The sequence below is a fragment of the Canis lupus genome, chromosome 22, assembly GCF_011100685.1.
Source record: "Canis lupus familiaris isolate Mischka breed German Shepherd chromosome 22, alternate assembly UU_Cfam_GSD_1.0, whole genome shotgun sequence".
Taxonomy (NCBI): domain Eukaryota; kingdom Metazoa; phylum Chordata; class Mammalia; order Carnivora; family Canidae; genus Canis; species Canis lupus.
Window position 1 is genome coordinate 35,586,261 of NC_049243.1, and position 20,319 is coordinate 35,606,579.

Here is a 20,319-nt window from a genome sequence, read left to right on the forward strand (position 1 = left end):
TGATGAGATTTCTATAGAATGGTAAAAACCAAAGTCAGATCAAAATAAATATACGAAATGTGATTCCACCCTGAAATCCAAAATATAGTGACAAATCTGAAATTTTTATAGCTTAACAAGGAACATAGGTGTATTATAACTTTATTCACTTAAAAAATAAGAATATATTTCACTCCAGTAATCTTCCAGGGGAGAACATAGTTTTTCTCTAACCCCTGTTCTCTAAATAAGGATAAGGCAATGTTTGGGACATTCAATTAGTTTGCTAGAATAGTCAAGAATACTGGGAAATAGCTTCTTCCAACTCTCAAAATAAGCAACAAACTATTAATTTTAAATTTTAAAAAGCAAAACTATTTACAACTGCATAAAATAAAATAAATGGAATAAAATAAACTGGTTTTTCATCATTAAACAGACAATTTATTGTATATATATATTCACTACTTAGCAACGAGGAAAAAAACACTAATGATAGATTAAATATCTGCAAAAAATCTCTCCATATTTTGATGAGTGCAAGAAAATCTCCAAAAGGCATGAGGAAACTTATGAGAGTGATTGATGTGCTCAATATACCAATTTTGGTTATACTTTCACAGGTGTACATATACAAGACATGTTAAATTACATATGTGTGAAGTTTATTGTACAATAGTTACACTTCAGTAAAATGTGTTGTTTTTCTTAAACTATGTCTACAGTAGATTGGCCCTCGAATTAAGAGATAAATATTAGACAAAAACTTTATATATACTGTTGCAAAAATGGGACATGTATTTGCAACTGATAACAAGGATAAAGCTCTACCTTCAATTATTTATAAAGAACTTCTAATATTTCATAAGAGAGTGCTCATAAAATTGAGTGTATATGTAGGAGTGCTAACAATACTGACTCCATCTTTGAATCTCTATCTTGTTCATGACCTTACAACGACCTCCCTGGCAGCTGCATGTTTTAGGCCCCATGCAGGTTAATGTAAGTCCTGGCCAAAATGTGGGAGGGTTTATTCTGTTCTTCCCTAACGTGGTGCACCTAAGGTGCCAGTACAGATGACTGGTACACAGAAGGCTCCACTTAAAATAACTAGTAGAGATCTTCTGGTGCACAGATTGCACCACTTTAGATAACTACCTTGTGACCTCATCACCATGCTCCTCACTCCATAAAAGTTGGAGGGGATGGAGAAGGAGGGGATGAAGAAAGCTGCAGAGAATAGTTGTATGGTGCTCTCGATTGTCAGTCTTTTAGTCCATCCGTCCATCCACCAGCCTGATGGCCAGTCAGTAAGTAACCCTGAATAATGCTCTATGTAAGTGGTATGGAGAGGCTTGCTTCATTTTTTTAATTTTCAAAGGGTCTTCTCAGGGTGAAGGATACTTTACTGACCTTACTCTATCTTCTAATAATATGCTACGTAAGAATGCTATGTAAGAAAAGGACATATAATTGGCTGTAATATGTGAAATTATTTGAATTTAACCATAGTAAGAGAAATGAAACTTAAAAATACATTGCAGTACTCTTTCACCTATTATAAAATTTGATAACACTGTGTCAATTGAGGGTTGAAGAAAATGATCACTGTAATACATTGTTCAGTAAACTGCATTTGATGTAATCTTTATGTAAGACAATTAGCAACATAGCTTTAACTCTGCTTTTACACCTAAGAATTTCTATATAGGCAATATATATACTTTTTTATTTATCACATCATCTGTAGTGAGAAAAAAATAAGTAAAAATTATTAAGATAAAAATAAAACTTAAAAGCTTTTTGAATAAAAACCTTGTTAAAAAATCATGGTAAATATTTGCAAAGAATAGAGGGCAACCAAAAAAAAAAAAAGAAAAAAAAAAAAAGAATAGAGGGCAACTATGAAAAACAAATCAGTGAGCTCTTTTTAAATTGACATGGTGAACTGGTATAGAATTACCCTCAATATACTGTATAGTATTTTTGATATTCCAAAGTTTCTCGTTATAAAAGGACATAGAAATATTTGATGATGTTATGCATTAAAAAAAAAATCTCTCCTTGAGGACATACATAGAAACTGATACTATTCAGTGACTACCTTTAAGAATGGACATTGGATGGCTGAAGAAGTTTTTTACTCCATCTTTTCAAACATATAAATGTTTATACAAAATTAAGTTATGGCATAATTTAGAGGAAGTCAAAGTGCAAACTAACCAAAACACAGCTAAATATTTGAATATATTTTACATATCTTTTTTTTATAAAATTAGCTTATTAAATGATAATTCAAATACACAATCCATAAAGAAAAAATCAATCTATTTAACTATCCAAAGTTGTAGATATTTTGTTAAAATGCTTTAATGAAAGGAAAAAAAAAAGCAATAGTCTGGGAGAAAATATCTGTAACTCATATCTTAGGCTATGGACTAGTAGAATATATTTTGAAAAGTTCTGCAATATCAAATAGGAAAAGAAAAATAGTTAATAAAACAATGAATAATTTGTACAGGAAAACCAAAGGGTTCAATGAAAATACCTGAGACTATCCTATTTTTAGCCAAATAAGTGTTAAAATTAGTAAAAATTTGTATTCATTCCTGAAATAGAAAGGAAGAATATTTTTTTTACATACTGCTGATTGATAAGTCTTATAATTGCTTTGAAACAAAGTTTGTGAATATCAAATGAAATTAATTTCAGTAATCCAGAAATCTGTAGTATGCTCACAAAGAAATAGATTATGAGCATGTTTAGCTCAGCCCAGCTTTTTTTGTAATATCAAAAAGCAGAAAACATTACAATATTCATAAATAAGACAATAATTTAAGATAATATGGCATGTACACCCTTTGACTACCCTGCTGTGTTACATCAAGATAGAAGGAAAAATAGATGGATAATAGATTTTTTAGACACAACATACATATACCAATGTTATATTTCAGAAATAATGTTGAATTTTAAAAAAAGCTTGTTTTAAGAGTAAAAGAGGAACAAAACTTATGTGCTTATATATAAATGATAATGGAAAAATTCTCACATTTTCACAGTCGAAGAGAAAAACTGAATTGGTCTGAAAATGATGTTTAAAGACATTTTAATTATTTTGTGAAAAGGCAGAAAGGAAATGCAAACAAAAAATAATTACTGGTGTGAAGAATGTGTGCCTCCCCTTTTTAACATTTCTAACAATAAAATAGGAGAGATCAGAGATGAACTTATTAAAACAGAGAACTCACTAGTACAATCTTACCTTGGAATTAAAAATCATAGTATATTATAATTATTTGCACACACATCCTCCCACCTCTGTCTGTGTATGCCTTGGTGGCATTGAGGATAACTGTGTATTGCCAATGCCTGCCATGTGTCTAGTCCATGGAAATACTAATAGCTACCACTTAACAGCTCTGCTTTGTTCCAAAGGATATATTAACTCACATATTAGAGCTCACACAATACCCCCACATTCTTTAAATTATTTTCTTAATTTGTAGATGAGGGACTGAGGTTAAGAAAGTTGTTTTAACATGATCAAGGTCACATAATTTACAAAAAATAGGTATTTGGACTTAGATATTTCTGACATCCAGACTTTTCCATCATACTGACAAATAAATATTGGTTGGATAAATGACACATATCACCCAATCTATCTGAGAAAAAAACAATTTTCTTTAAGGTCTGTAGAATTGAAATGAACAGTATGTAACACTCAGGTAGAGAATGGAGGTAGCATCATTTATAAGAGATTGTAAGGGGGAGGAGGGAACCAGGGGAGCAAGATTACTATACTGCTCTAACTGAAAGATAACATGACTATATTGTATAATAAAAGTGGCAGTTATTTATGACATCTATCTTTATACTAAGATGATGTTAAAGAAATCTGAATAACATTGAGATATGTTATTTATCTTTAGAATTATGTGAAAACTCAATTAATATAATACATCAGGTTGATCTATTGTAAATATTCCCTTTTGGATGGGGAAGTAATACCCAACTGTGTGATCTTTGGATGTCTATATTTTCTTTTGAAAACGAGTTTAAATAGTTTCCATATATTTGGACAAGATGCAATGTCTGCATGTTCTTTATTTAATTCAGTAGTAAGTGATGGAGGAGAAACAAGTAGAAAAGGACAATTTTCTTCTGCCAGTGTGGATGTATTCTGTCCTTAGTGCTCTCATGAGCTCCAAGAGTATCTCAAATGTTATGTGATTCACTGTAATACATGCAAGTCAGTGTACAGAAAAATGTTAGAAAAATGAGAAAAAACTGTTAGAGGCCAGATTGATTTTCTTGATAATGTCAAAACTGATGGGTATCTGAAAAAAATGACATGTTTATGTGATTATTACCAGCTTGAAACAGCCATATCTTTGGAAACTTCAGCCAAAAACTAAATAATTGGCCCATGGAAACCAATATTGTACAGGCAGTGTTGAAATAGCTAGCAGTGTTTCTAAGGGAAATTCATTTTGTCATATAACTTTCCTTTGCACATAGGCATTATTTGTTCAGTAAGAAAAGTACTTTCAATTAAGCATGGTTTATACATATTTTATACAGGTGCTGTAACCTACTATTCTAGGATGCTGGCTTTATAAACAGTTTCTATTAGAGAAGCAGTTGATAGAAATACATCCATGCTTCCCTAAGCAAGTGCCTGAGGATGCAAAAGCAGTGGGGGGACCAAGAATAAGGGAGAGCTGATATGTGAGCTCACAAGTCAATAGAGGGAATATAACTATAAATATTTTACATGTCAGAAAACCCATTTTTTTCTCTCCTCCAAAAATAAAAATGTGTTTAAACCACACACAAAAAATGCAACCTTTATTTTCTAATGTATGTACAGGATCACTTCATTTTTCTTTTATAGACTTTATTTTTTTAAGACTTTATTTATTTATTTATTTATTTATTCATGAGAGACAGAGAGAGAGAGAGAGGTGTAGAGACACAGGCAGAGGAGAAGCAGGCTCCATGCAGGGAGCCTGACGCAGGACTCAATCCTGGGATTCCAGGATCAGGCCCTGGGCTAAAGGCGGCGCTAAACCACTGAGCCACCTGGGCTGCCCTATAAACTTAATTTTTATACCTAGTTTTAGATTCATATTGAAATTGAAAGAAGTACACAGATTTTCCATATACACCCTGTCTTCACACATGAATAATCTCTCGCATTCTCACTTTATTAGCATCACTCACCAGATGGTATTTTTTTTTTTCTTTTCTCAAGAATGAACCTTCATTGACACATCAATCACCCAAAGACCATAGTTTACCTTAGGGTTCAGTCTTGTAGTTGTACATTCCATGGGGTTTTACAAATATACAATGACATACACATAGATTCATCATTATAATATCATAGTGTATTTATTTTCACTGCCATAAGAATCCTCTGTGCTCCACCTCTTCATTTCTCTCCACCACACCTCTGGCAATCAGTGATCTTTCACTGTCTCCAGGCCTTTTCCCTTATATCCTATAGTTGAAATCCTAGAGGATGTAGACTTTTCAGATTGGCTTCTTTCACTTAGTAATATGAATTTAAGTTTTCTCCATGTCCTGTTGGCTTGATAGTTTTATAGTTTTGTGTCTTATACTTTGGTCTGTAATCCAGTTTGAGTTAATTTTTGTGAAGGATGTTAGTTCTATGTTTAAATACCTTTTTTTTTTTTTTGCAAGCATGTGTCCAGTTGTTCTAGCATCATTTCTTAAAGGGACTGCCTTTGTTTGATTGCATTACTTTTGCTTCTCTGTCAAATATCAGTTGACTATATTTATATCCAACAATTCAATTTATGGGCACTCTATTATGTTTTATTGATCTATTCTTTTGCCAATTCCACATTGTATTTGTTAATGTAGCTTTGTAGTCAGTTGTGAAATCAAGTAGTGTCTGAACAGACTTTGTCCAACTCTTGTCCTTCTCTTTCAATATTTTATTGACTATTCTAGTTTTCCCCCTTTCCATATAAACTTTAGAGTTAATTTGTCAATATTCACAAAATAACTTGCTGGGATTTTGATTGAAACTGTATTGAATCAATAAATCATATTGGGAATAACTGACATTGTGAAAATATTGATTTTTCCTATCCATGTAACATGCATATCTCTCATTTATTTGGTTTTTCTTTGATCTCTATTTTTTCTTTAAAGATTTGTTTATTTATTTGAGAGAGAGAGCATGCAAGCAGAGGGAGGGGCAGAAGGACAGGGAGAGAAAGTCTTAAGCAGACACCATGCTAGTGTAGAGCCCCACACAGGACTTGAGATCAAGACCCTGAAATCATGACCTGAGCCAAAACCAAGAGTTGGATGCTTAACCGAAAGTGCCATCCAGGTACCCCCTTAATCAGTATTTTAATAGCCATTCTTGGTAATGATTTATTGCCATAGAACACCGTGTTGGAAAGCATCAATTCCAGATCCATGAGTGATACTTTTCTCAATTACACATAAATAAAGATTAATGAGAGACGGTAGGAGTGAAATACAAAATGGCTTGCAACAATCTTCTCCAGTTCACTACAGTGTAAAATCTATTCTCCTCAACCCTGAAATATCTAGAAATTTAGTTCTCAAAGTATGTTTAGGCCTCCTCCGAGCTCATCAATACCATCAATTAAATTATTCATGATCTCCAAGTAGTTGCTCAGGTTATCTAAATTCTTTACAAAATAAGTGATTTTTAATGTGATATTTCAGTAAATCTATTTTGGATTATTTATTAACTATTGCATCATATAATTGTGTACTGGTAGTTTGTTCATTTTTTGCTAAGGTATGTCTACTCCTGAAGAATAAACATAGCACAAGATTACTATCCATTCTGTTATTGATGGGCATTTGATTGTTTCCTTTTCTTATAAATAAAGATGATATAAATATTTTTGTACTGCACTTTTGTGTGGCTATATGTTTTCATAACTCTTGGGAAAAAAAGCAAAGAATTAAGTTACTGAGCTATTTGGTGACTATAGAATATAGAGGAAAGATATACAAGAAACTGCAAACTGGGGGCACCAGGGTGGCTCAGCGGTTGAGTGTCTTCCTTTGGCTCAGGGTTATCTCAACTAACTTATAGAATGTACCAGAACCACATTGTTTATAGCACTTTTAATATATTTTTAATGACATTTAGATAGGTATTTTATTCTGTTTTTATCTCTAAGTATAAATGAGTGTTTCCTAACTTTATTATTATTATTTTTGAAAATAATGCACATAGGCTTCGTTTTTCTTTTTTCTGTTTTTTTATATTAATTTTATGTCACTTCTATTTTCATTTTTCTCTTATTTTGAATTAAATTTTCTTTTATTTTAAATATTTAAAATGAAAGCCTAGATCATTTATTTTAATCTGTTCTTACTTTTTACTGTAAGTAAATAAAGCTATAAATTTTCCTCTAACAATACTTAGTATTTTATATGTTATGATGATGATGATGATGATAATGTTTGGTATATTTTCTAACTTTTCTTATAATTTTAATTTTCATGATTTATTTAAAATAATAAAGTAAAATTGCATAACTTTTCATTATTTAGGACTATTTCTGTGTAAATTTATTTTGATTGTTTTCCAATGTATTTAACTCTTGTCCAAAGAACAAGACTTAAACTTATTTAACTTTATTTTTTTTTATTTAACTTTAATTTCCTTTATTTTTAAGATTTAGCTTATGGTCTACCATATTATCTATTTTTATCAACATTTTACATGCCTTTGAAAATAACATGTATTCTCTAAATATGTGATAGTGTTCTAAAAATATCAGTGAGATTAGGATGGATGATAAAATTGTTCAAGTCTTCTATATCTTTACTGATTTTTTGATGGTTTTGTTTAGTTTAATTATGACTATGTATTGGTCACTGAAAGAGGGATATTCCTTTCTTCACTTTGTGGATTTTATCACTTTAGTTTAGCAAATTTCAATTTTGTGTATTTCAAAACTGTTATTTTTGTGCATTATGAAACATTATTTTTTCTATGTTAAATCTCTGTAAGCTATGATCTGCATTGTCTGTTTTGGGGACTGCCACATCATTTTCGTGTTTGGAGTTAGCGTGTTATGTCATTTTCCACCCTTTAACTTTCTGTCTTTATATTTATAGTGCCTTTCTTATAAAAATAATGCAGCTGCTTCTCTGAGAATGGCAAGTGCCATCATGTAAACATAAGTGTTATTCAATGTTCCTTTTGAATGTTATACCTTCTTTAGTTGGTGAATGTTTAGTTTTGCTCTACAGTGTCTTCAAACAAGATTTCCCCCAGCAGTTTGTAATTTTTATACATAGGATGTTAAGTCTAATATAAGTTACTTTGCCATTAGAAGTTCAAAAAATGTTTTAGATTTTTGTCTTTGTGTATATATACTACATTTGAAATATTACTTATTACTAAATATAGAGAATCCCTTAAAGATATTTCAGGGGCATGTTGAATGCATGTGTAAACTTTCTGCTTTTTGGTTTTATATTATTTTCAACTAGAGTTAATTATTAAAGTTTTATTAAGTGATATGACATTCGGGATCCCTGGGTGGCTCAGCGGTTTGGCTCCTGCCTTTGGCCGGGGGTCTGATCATGGAGTCCCGGAATCGAGTCCCGCAGGCTTCCGGCATGGAGCCTGCTTCTCCCTCCTCCTGTGTGTCTCTGCCTCTCTCTCTCTCTCTATGTCTATCAAAAATAAATAAATAAATAAACAAACAAATAAATAAATAAATAAATCTTTAAAGAAAGTGGTATGACATTCTCAGAAAGTTAGCTCTATATACATAATATTTGTAAAATGTATTCCTTTGTTCTACCAAATGGGATTTGAAAATTTCTCAAATAATCAGCAATATATTTAATTTTCCGAGAAACTATTGTAAAATATTGCACATAAAGATATTAACATCATTATTTTAATTCAAGCAGATAAATATTTAAAATATAAGTGTGTAAATGTCAATTATAGACCATTTTAGAAAATAATTTGGTAGTTTGTCAAAAAAATAATTAAAAAAATAAATAAAACCAATATATGGCCCAACAATTCCACTTGAAGACATGTAGCTAAGAGGAATAAAAATATATGTCCACCCAAAGAAATGCATGTGAATGTTCATAACAGAATTATTCATAATAGCCAAACATTAGGAAAAATCCAAATATTCATCAACTAATGAGCAGATGTATACAATACGGTATATTAATAAAAGGGCATACTATTTAGCATGGAAAAGAAACTGCTGACGCAAGCTGCATCCTGGATGAATGTCAACATTTTGTTAAATCAAAGAAGCCAGATATAAGAGACAATTGAGTTGCATGATTCCATTTATATCACTTTTAAGAAAAGTGAATTTATAGAGACAGAAAGCAGAGAAGTGGGTATTCTAGGGCTGGAGATGAGAATGGAGATTTACAGTAAATGGGCTTATGAAATAAGACTGTTTTATAATTGATTTATATTAATACTTGTACCACTCAGGATGTGGTCACTTGAAATGAGTCATTGGAAATAGATGAACTTTATGATACATGAAATATTTCTCAGTAAAACTGTTTAATGAAAAACAAGTGGAGCAGCCCAGGTGGCTCAGCGGTTTAGCACCCCCTTCAGCCGAGGGTGTGATCCTGGAGACCTGTGATCGAGTCCCACATCAGGCTCCCTGCATGGAGCCTGCTTCTCCCTCTGCCTGTGTCTCTGTCTCTGTCTCTGTCTCTGTCTCTCTCTCTCTCTCTCTCTGTGTGTCTTTCATGAATAATAAATAAAATCTTTAAAGAAAAACAAGTGAAATAAAAACATAATGAAATGAAATATACTGATCAAAATTAATTGAATAATCAGTGTATTATTGAAATTTGCAAACGTTTTGAAAAGGCAGATTTTGTATTTTAGAAGAAGTTGATTTATATTTGTATATGCCTATTTTCTGATGGGCAAAAAAGGATAATGCTAAATATAGCATATGACCTTCTGGATGAATAGGTGAGATAACCCAAACTGCATTTTACTTCCCTGAAGGAATATTTAAGAATTGCTAAACCTATTGGGAAATTAAATAGCCTCATTTAGTTTTCATCTTTTTTCTTTTTTCATGCCAAATCTCTAATGAAAGTGCTAAAGAGCAATAAAATGGCCAAAGGCAGGAAGCCAAAGAGAAAGAGAGGGGATAAAGAGCCAAATAGGCAACCTTTAAATAACTGAGTTGATTGATCAACTCATTTTAGACAATTATCTTAATAGCTCTGTTTGTTAAAAATTTCCTAGTGGGCTTGCCAGATACTCCAAAATAGCTGTGATTCAGAAACAATATGAGTATTGTTTAAATGAGAAGATGGGGAGTCAGAAAATTTTGATTTAAATAGAATCTCTATAAATTCTGATCTGTGCAACCTGTCTTAGGTACAAAGATTCAGAATTTTAGGAGTTGAATTGAGTAGGTTAAATATTTCATTAACCTCTGGTGTTAATATTTTCCCTGGATATTAATAATTCAAAATACACAACATTCAGATTTAGCAATTCTTTTTATTAATATAAAAGTTTTTGGACCTATGATTTGTTTAAAATTGTAGTTTTCAAAGCAACCAGTCCTCCATGTGCATAATTAATCAATATTTACTCTTCTAGTTAGGCATTATCCAATAATAATTTTAGCAATATATCCCAATTTATAAACACAGAGGATTAAAATTCAGAAACAAAATTACTTACCCTAATGTTGAGTGAACATGTCATGATAAATCAAATGAAGTCTTTGGACTGGGTATCAGCTTTAACAGAAAAAATCAAAGCAAGTATATGTCTCTATTTCTTTTTTATATCTAGACTAAAGAACACCTTTACTCCATTCTGTGGTGCAAAGATAAAGCCTTGGTCTACAGTAAGTGATAATAAGCTAATAAAGTATTATGTGCCAATTGCATTGAAGTGATAATGAGCCACACCTTACAAATAAAGAGACATCATTATAAGAAGGAAATTCCCTTTAGTAAGGTTAAGTGCTCACATTAGCGATGTCCAGTAGAAATATAATCAAAGCCACATCAGTAATTTTAAATTTTCTGGTATCCATAATTACAAAAAAAAAAAAGGTAAAATGAAAAAGAATATAATTAATATAAAATGATTAATGAGATATTTTACTGCTCTTTTAATCATGATAAGTCTATTTTGGACTTTGAAGCTGTAGCATTAAAAAAAACTAAAATATCTCATTAATCATTTTGTATTGATTATATGCAGGAATTATTGTGAATGTATTAGGGTAAATAGGATACCTTATTATTAAAAATTACATTCTGTTTCTGTATTTTTGGTTTTTGTTTTGCACTAGCTTTATTTCATGTGCTCAGCATCCATACATGGCTGGTAATTAATGCATTGAAATGTACAGGCTTAAAGTCCAGCTCCACAGCTTACTGGGTAAGTTAACTTGAGCAAATTCTATAAACTTTCAGTAACCCAAATTTATTTTCTTATGACTAAAGATAAACAGTAACTATGTCATTGAATGTATGTAACACAAAATATAATCTATATTAAATTATTATACTCAAAAGTGTCATCTAATTTTCTAATTAGTATTAGTAGTAAGGTCAGATTTATATGCTATGATTCATTCATGAAGAAATATAATTTCTGAAACATTCCATCTTTGATAATTTGCTTCATGTGATAGTTAATTCTATATGTCAACTTAGGCTATGGAGCCTAAATTGTTTGGTGAAATAGCAGTGTAGTGTTGTTGTGAAAGTGATATTATTAACATTTAAATAAATAGACTTTGAGGAAAGCAGACTACCACCCATAGTGTAGGGGGCCTTACCCAAGCAGTTAGAAGCTTTAAGAGAAAAGACTGAAGGTCTTGGAATAAGTAACTTTGCCCCATGTGGCCTCAGGGCTTGACTGTAAGACCAACTCTTGCTGGACTTTTCAGTCAGCAGGCTGCTAGCAGGTCTGCCCTACAGATTTGAGACTTGCCAACTGACTGTTATATCAGATGCTAACAGAGACTATCCTAGGAAATCCAAAATTGTTACCTTGCCATTAAGTGAGCTCAGCATTTTTTTGGTAAATATTCAATCTTTAGCATTTCTTTCTACTTTTATTTTATTCTCTTCTTTAATCCTTTCTAAGTTTGCGAGGAAAGCTACCATCCTATAGCACTGAGGTAGGTTTCTGGTAAAAAAACTATCCTCACAATAAAATGTTTCATTAACTCAACTCAGAATGTCAACTGATATCCATAATTAGTCCAGTGCTGTAGTGTCTACAGGTGGTAAATTTCATGGCCTCTGCTTTTAGCATGAACAAAGTAGGACAGATGTTCCTGAGTCAATGACCATCTCCTTATCATAATTAGGTGCAATACCTCTGCTCTATTTCTAGTGCTAGAGTAAGACCACACCTGCCAAATTTAAATAGGTAAGGAGGACTTGTTCAAGACCATTGCCAACAAGAAAGAGAAAATAGAACTCAGTGTGAACCCAATCCATTGAAACAAAGGGTGGGAGAGTTTTTTAGTGCTGGGATGAGCTACTGGAAGAGTACTGGAAAATGTTAAGGGACAGGTGGATCAACAGCACGTGTTGAGCACAATGAGCTATTCCTGAGTTTGCAAATATTTTTGTCTGTGATTATGCCATCTGTGTTTGCTAATTGGTGCTGCTTAGGGAAGTTAAACTCCTAATTTCTCCCAAAGACTGGAAGAAAGGGACACTATCTTCTTTGATGTTTATATTTTAATGGATCACCCCTAGGGTCTTGAGAAAGACATTCTTGGTTTATAACACTAGCAAGAGATATTTAAACATTTTTATTTAAATTTTAGTTAATGTACAGTGTAATATTAGTTTCAAGTGTACAATACAGTGATCCAAAACCTTCATGCAATACTCAGTGCTCATCACAAGTACCTTCCTTAATCCCCATCACCAAGTAACCCCTCCACCACCTACCCCCTGGTATCCATCAGTTCTGTATAATTAAGAGTTTTTAAAAGATTGATATCTCAAAAGGTAGAGAAATAATTTAAAATTGCATATATTCTATATAAGTGCTCTAAAAAATAAGGGAGATCAGGGGATTAGAGACTGGCTGATAACTGTCTAAAGTTTAGTCAAGCTGAATGAGTACAAATCTGCAAGGAAACCAAGATTCCAAACACATCCAGATGCCACAGTGGGATTGTTAAAGGGGGACAATGGAGAGAGCTATGGGAAATTGTGACTTCTGGGTGATCATATCCTCTTTGGATATGCGGCCAACCATCTTTGTGGGTCAGGAACACTATCTTCATTAGAAGACAGAGGTGGGATAAAGCGTGAAGAAGAGCAAAACAAGGTTGAAACCATTGATCAATGTAGCAGTTTGCCTTTAACCATTTAACAGTGATGAACTTCTAAGAATAATGGTTGCTATTTTGCTATTTTATTGCTTTCCAGGTTTTTTTTTGTTTGTTTTTTGTTTTTTGTTTTGTTTTGTTTTGTTTTGTTTTCTTCTTTTTTTTTACTCTTTGGGATGATGCTAACCTGGATCATTCTATTGGCATTCTTGTAAGGCAATCTTTAGTTTAGCCAAGTTTACATAATACCATCTAGTACAATCCAAATATTATCAACTTGTACACACACCTTTTAGACATTTTCACTTAGATAAAAAGATGATGACAAAATCATTCTTGTACTTTAAATGATACAACAATGCCTCATATAATGAAAACTACATGACCATTCTCCCTAAAACTTGATATACAATAACATTTGGTGTCCATTATTGGGTGATGACCATTGCTGTTCTACTTTAGTCACACTTATTCTTTGGTTTTTATAACTGAAAGACTGTGATGTATGTCTGGCCTCTATCAATACATCTTTTGATAAACAGTAGAAAAATATAAGGGGAAAAAAGAAGAGGAACTGTTATATGAATACACAAAAGCTTATATACATGTACACATTCATATCAAAGCAAAGATAAAATTATGATAAATACTCGTTCTGCAACTGATCACATGGTTCTAGAGGGTATGTGTAATTGCCTTCTTCCACTTTATATCCATATTTATTTTGCCTTCATCAAGCATCTCAATTAGTTGTGGTTCTTTCCTAATGAGTGATACTAAATTTTATTCCTGAAGAATCTGTGCTCGTAGGAGCTGTGCCTGTTTTGGGGATTTTGTATTTTTTCTTTAAGTTTTAGCAAAGTATATGGGAGTATAAAGGATCACTTGAATCTCAGACATATGCTTCCTTGCCCCAGTTTTGTAGAAGTAACCAAATTTTCCCCTGACAATTAGCATCAGTCACTCCTATTAGTACAGCAAATCCAAATCACTATTTTTTTTTAGCTGTTTGTTGAATAGCATGAGATTAAAGTGGCCAAATTACCAGCTTATCTTTGAGTTTATTGGGTCCATTGTTGTGGCCTCTGATGACTGTATTTCTCACCTTGAAATGAAGTTCTCTAAAATAGAAAAACCTAACATCAATAGGAGGAGAAGGAAATTTTTTGTTAGTGGAACATTAGGGACAATAATGATAGGAAAAACTCCCTTTCTCACCTCTTGATTTCTAGGTGCATAAATTCTACTCTTGGAGAAACAGCCTTTTATGCCAGTCACTAATTCAAAGTATACATTGCTTCCTGGAGATGTATATCTCAACATTGCCATGTGCCACCTAGTTTGCAATGTGATTTACTATTCTACAGAACATTCTAGGGGCTCATGGGTGGCTCAAGTAGTTAAGTGTTGGAGTCTTGATTTCAGCTCAGGTCATGATCCTAGGGCTGTGGGATAGAGCCCCATGTTGTTGGGTCTGCTTATACCTCTCCCTCTGCTCCTCCCCCTGCGTTTGTGTGCTCACTCATAGTCTCTCTCATAAATAAATAAATAATAAATAAAATCTTTTTAAAAGAGAGTGAGAACTAACATTTTATAAGGCTAACTACTTCAGAATGGCAATGTAAGAGGGTCAACCATAAATTCCTTGAAAATGAGACAAACACCATACTTCATTACTTTAAAATTATTTCTCTTAATAGAAGTGTTGTGTGAACTGCCATGATAGTGAACACATATTTATGTCTTCTCATGGTGAAATGGAAAGAAATATTGCAGCAGGAAATGAAAATATATATGCAGATTAAGTATCCATTCTAGAGAGAATAAAACATGTTTCTTCCTTCAGGAAGTTTTCAAATATACTCACTCTGTCTCTGGAGAGTAGGTGTTTATTAAGGTATGGTTCTCTATCAGGGGCTCACTGTTTGTCTCTGTCACTGGGAAGCTGGAGAAACAGCAGTTAGTATAAGCAGATCAGCCTGAATGTTTCAAGATCCATACAACCAACCATTAGCCACCATTGATCAATAGTGAGATATCTCAATGTTCTCATCTTCCAGGAAAAATAAAAAGCCATATATTCAGCCCCCTGAAAGGATTTCTCCTCAATCCTGATTTTAGGGCTGCCCCTGAGGGAGGATGTAATGCTAGAGCTATTTATTTTTTGTTGTCAGTAAAATTTGCAGGACTACATATTTAAAAAAAAACCTAAATTGTTGTATTCTTCTGGTCATAATAATCTCAAGAGGGTACTGGCATGGAATGAGAGATGGGAATTAATGGACAAGAAAAAGAAGCATGTGGGCAGCCTGGGTGGCTCAGTGGTTTAGCACTGCCTTCAGCCCAGGGTGTGATCCTGGAGACCCGGGATCAAATCACACATCGGGCTCCCTGCATGGAGCCTGCTTCTCCCTCTGCCGTGTCTCTGCCTCTCTCTCTCTCTCTCTTTCTCTCTCTCTCTCTCTTTGTGTGTGTCTCATGAATAAATAAATAAAATATTAAAAAAAAGAAAAAGAAGCCTGTATTCTTAACTTCTTGTTCATTCAAATTACTTGTTCCTTTCAGACATGCCTAAGCCTTACTTAATTTGTACAACTTCTGCTTGATAATAGAATACTAATACCAGTCTTATGTCACTTGAGGCTAAGAGAAGTTCCAGTTCATGATATGGTCCATGATCACAATTATATTTGTATCATATATGGCTTCAGTAAGCATGAAGTTGTTTTCTCAGGAAGTGACTCTTTATTTGCTAAGGATTGGCATATATTTACTCCAAAGCTCTAAAGCTTTATGCTGGATTCACTCACAATGATCTGCTACAGGTTCCATAGATAGACCTTATCTGAGTCCTACATTTCAAGAACCATTGGATCATCTTAGTCATATGGTTTAAGTGGCAGAGTAACTTGTGTGATGTCACTGACCTTATATAGATCCTTCTTTTGCTCTGTACTCCGCTCAAAATTGGAAGCCTTTCAGTGAGGTAGATGTAAACTCCAAAACCAAAAATAAGCCACTAAGGAGATTTGCCTCTTTCTCAGTGGTAAGGGGTACCAGAGGCGGCAATGTGTCTCTTCTAACACAGTTTTTTAACGTGCTACAGACTACTGCATCACTGCATACGTAGACGTTTTATAGAGGCTGGGGCTCCTGAGTTTTTATGAGATTTATTTCCTACTTTCTTGTCTTTACGCATCTTATCAATAAGTAGAATAGTTCGGTTTTTTTTTTTTTTTTCAGATAAATAGAGTAGTTTGACTTCCAGCTCACCAGCTCTAATTAATGTAATATCAATTTAATGGACTAGCATCATATCTTCTGTGACTGAGAAGCCACTGAGTTCCTCAGAATATATTATGAATAAGGACTAAAGAGTATATGTAAACCTAAGTTAGTACAGTGAGATTTATAGCTGGTCCTGCCAGTTAAACATAAACATCTTTGGTAAAAAAAAAAAAAAAAAAAAAGAAAAGAAGGCAGCCCAGGTGTCTCAGTGGTTTAGCGCCACCTTCAGCCCAGGGTGTGATCCTGGAGTCCCAGGATCCAGTCCCACCTCAGGCTTCCTGCATGGAGCCTGCTTCTCCCTCTGCTTGTGTCTCTGCCTCTGTCTCTCTCTCTCTCTCTCTCTCTGTCTTCTCTCTCTCTCTGTCTTTTCTCTCTCTCTGTTTCTCTCATGAATACATAAATAAATCTTTTAAAAAATAAAAAATAAACATATTTGGAATTTTTTTTTTAAGATTTATTTATTCATGATAGACATAGAGAGAGAGAGAGGCAGAGACACAGGAGGAGGGATAAGCAGGCCCATGCCCCATCTTTGGAAATCTTTGCTAGCAGGTTTAGATCAGTAACTGCAGATCAGGTATAACCCTCTCCTTCCCCCCACACCCCAAGTAAATTCAGAACAAATTATTTGGTGTCCCTCCTTTTTAAATATGTGAAAATACATTGTGATCATCCACTTTCCATCTGTTTTTTGACTCTTTCTCACTGAAAGCATTGAAGCAGACAAAGGTTTGTAAGAGTAGGGTGTAATTAGTTTATACTCCTTCATTATGTTGGCTGAATGCAGACAAGAAGGAGGGTCAAGGGAATCAATAAGGGACTATTTAATCATATAGGGATTGAAGCCAAACTACAAATATGTCTTTCTATGCTTTTGGCCTATGTTTTGCATAAGACTAGTATACATAAAGGGGCTCTTGGGTGGCTTATGAAATTGAGTTGAGCGTCTGACTCTTTTCAGCTCAGGTCATGATCTCAGGGTCCTGGGATTGAGCCACAAATTGGGTGCTGCACTCAACATGGAGTCTGCTTGGGATTCTTCTGTCTCCCTCTGCCCTCCCCTTCACTCATGCTATAAAATAAATAAATAAATTAATTAATTAATTAAATAAATAAATCAAGCAAGCAAATAAAATCAATCTTAACAAAAGGACTAATATATTCAGGCATAATCCTCCTTCTCCTCCTCCTGCTCATCATCATCATCACATGTCATCAAATTATGCATACTGAAGAAACATCTCTGAAATGAAATGACATAATTGATGCAGTTTTTCTTAACTTCTTCAACATCAGCTAAATTTAAATTATAACCACTGTCATTGAAGTATATTACACAGTCCAGTGGAAATTTTAAAATAAAAAAGGAAAAGAAAAAAGAACATATCCCTTTGGAAATTCTAAGTAATATAAATTTAATGTGGATACCACATCTTTATTTAATAATTTATTTCTTCACACAGCAAATAGTGAGTGAATACTACTTATAAGACCATGTTCCAAGATCTGAGAATAAAGATGTCTGTGTTCCATACAGTATTTAACCATTGATTATATAGCAATGAACAAAACAAGCAACTTATTGTTTTTACAGAGTAAAATCTAAGAGAGTCTTTTACCTCATTCTTTGACATGGGCTTTGCAGGATGAAATAATTTTTCTTTTACATTGAAGGGAATGTTCCAACATGCCCCAGTAGATGCCCCTAAAATTTTTCTGATGTACTGTGTGTGATTGTCCTGCAGATAAAGAATGTACTACTTCTACCCCAAATTTGGCTTGGATGTTTGAGTTAAACTGATGATGGCAAACAAAACAAGGGAGTAGGAAAAGCTTACCCTATCATCATTATTTATATAATGAAGATTTCTGAGGAGAGCAAGTTGGCTCCAAAGCAAGTCTGAAATGGCTCAAGATGAAAGGGTACTTCTTAGGGAATTTATGATAGTTTGGGGTTGGTCTCTGATGAGATCTACTGCATATGGTTTGAAATTCTTACTGGTACCAAAGAAGGGAGAATCTTGACTTTCTTAGCAGCTTGTCCCCCTGTGCAACAGAAAGTGAAAAGAAGGGGATAAGGCTGAACAGCTATCCACAGTCAAACATCAAAAAATGGAGACAAACTCTTTATTTTATGTGGTGAGCCACTGAATCATCATAGATTCACCTTCATCTCCCTCCCTTTTGAAAGACATGTATCTTAACAAACTCTACATTATATTTGCCATTTCTTGCTTATCCAGTGGAGTTAGCAATATGTCATCCTGACCAAAGTGATGTTTATAGAATGTTTGTATGATCTCTGTATGCTTCTTCCAACTATAACTCTGACAGAGGGTAGGAGATTTAACAGTCTTGGAGCATGACTAGAAATGTAGACTGTTATTTATCCCACTTAAATTTTAATTTAAATTAAGTGGGTCTTTAATTTAATGTAAGTGGGTCTTCATTCATTATACAGATAGAAAATAAGGCACTCAACATATCAAAAGCTGCATGTATTTTATCAGAGGCCCTATTAATCTGCTCTATCAAATGTTACACAACATTTGAACTTGAAGCATCTACTTGATTGAGCTTGTGGTAGTCTACTGTCAACTTCTAGTATATGTCTATATTTTTAGGGTTGGAGTGCTAAATGATATGGGGAAATGAGGGAACCACTAACTCAATATTATGGTTGGTAGAAATCTCTGCCGGATCTCTTGGATGTGATTTCTCTTGGATGTGAATTTTAAAATATATATATTTTTTCTTTCTTTAATGATTATGAAAGGAATCAGTTCAGATTCTTCCACTTAGCTGTTCCTATTATCATAGACCTCAAAACATTACCTATGGAAATGGTGTATGTTGCACAAATGATCAAGGGTGTATGGGGGTAGAGAATCATGTCATCTATTGAGACTACTAATTCCAATTGTATATTCAGGAGTTGGGAAATGAAAAGACTTGGTCTAAGAATTTATTTATTACTTGATTTCTCTCATTACTTCTGTAGTGGTCACGGCTATATTTTGAGTTGAATAGCCCTTAGCATGTCTGGATATTCACTCTTGCTGAGTGTATTGTTATCCAAGTAAATGACTTCAGGTCTCTTTGTGATTAATGTGGATTTCTTGGGATTGCTCCTTCCAAAATCTTGATTTTTCCTTTAGTCACTAGGTTCCTGGTCTGAATATGAACTAAAGTTCAGAAACAGATAAAGGACTGTTATATTCTGCCTAGATTGCTTTCAAACTATTGAATGAGCATTCTTTATAGCTGCCAACCTACCTTGACCTTATGGCAGACCTTGTTCAATTAACCATTTCCATAATTCTCTGAAGTTCAAGTCAAATTGGCTGCCACTCTGACTTTTATGACATATTTTGTCATTGTATCTGCCTTATTTCTGATGGTTAAATGCCACTTCCTATCTTCCATTATTTCAAAATCTTATTATCCACTTTGATGTAAAGGGTCTCATATTTATCACAGCATCTCAGCACGCATAACAGCAACACCTTCAGCCCTAGAGTAAAGCCACAAAATGATGGCCTTGGTGATATTACTGTCAACCACATTACATTTAAAATGCTTTTATTGATAAGCAGTGTTTTCAAACTATTCCACGTAACACAATGTGAGGTAGTATGTCTGAGTTTAAGGTCCTTTTGCTTGCTTTTTTACTATC